This window comes from Tachypleus tridentatus, chromosome 9 (assembly GCF_004210375.1).
Source record: "Tachypleus tridentatus isolate NWPU-2018 chromosome 9, ASM421037v1, whole genome shotgun sequence".
Classification (NCBI taxonomy): domain Eukaryota; kingdom Metazoa; phylum Arthropoda; class Merostomata; order Xiphosura; family Limulidae; genus Tachypleus; species Tachypleus tridentatus.
Genome location: NC_134833.1, coordinates 168,204,991 through 168,206,156, shown reverse-complemented (window position 1 = coordinate 168,206,156; position 1,166 = coordinate 168,204,991).

The window sequence follows — 1,166 nt, the reverse complement described above, 5'->3', positions numbered from 1 at the left end:
TATTAGTAATTTCTGCATAATTAATGCATAGAACTTTTTATAAATTCTACCAGTATTACAGTTATCTTTATCATTCTACCAGTATTACAGTTAACTTTATCAATAGGATCTATAACATATTTTTCTTGCAGTTCTTTAATCGTACTTTTAGCTGATTAAATGATAAATCTATATATTTTTTAAATATATGTAGGATAATTTTATTTTTATTTTTTAAGTATATTAAAATTTTATTCTAAAAACCTTCCAGGTGGATAAGCTGTAATATAATTAAGTTTTAAAATATATTCATCAGTATTTTTTTCAAGATGTTTTAGAAGATTATTTTTATTACATTTTGTTGCTATTCTGTATTTAGTTCCTTTTTGATTACTTGACATATTTTATCTTTTATAATATCTAAATTACCAGTAATAATATGTGTATGAAAAATATCAACAAACTATTTTCAAATTTACAAGGTAAATTATTAACATAATCTACATTTAAATTAGCTAAAAACGTTTATAATTATATATTAATGAACCAATCGAAACTTCATATTTATAACTGATCGTAGGTCTTAAGTTTTTACAAGGAAAATTGTTGTTTATAGATTGATGAATAATTTTAGAAATCTGAAAATCATTGAATATTTTATGTCTAAAATTAATTACCAAACATGAAGATTTTACCCTCCATTTCTCTTTTTCAAAACTTGAAACACCATTAACTTTCAGTTGATATTTTATAATTTCTTGTTTTGAATGATCATTTAAAAAGTTATATTTATTCAGTACATTAATTAATACTTTTATTTTGGGAAAATTAAGTTCATAAATCTTTTCAAAATATAGTTTATGTATACTAATGTTAGTATAAAAACTATTATCTAAACAGAATTCTGAAAAATTAACCCATTTTACTTTATTATTTCCTTTACCTCTAATTTTCTTATGTTTATTAATAGTTATCTATAAAGAAAAAATTAGCAACACAATAATCATTGCTCAAATTCAAAGTAGTAGAATTATTGAAATCTTGGTTTAATTTAAAAGGATATAATGTTTTAGTTTTAAAATGTAAAAGTTTTCCTTTGGAGTCTATTGGTGTCTTCATTAACTATTTCTAATATAGTTATCTTAACCGAGGTAAAAGGATGAATCCTGAAATGTTTCAATTCTGTA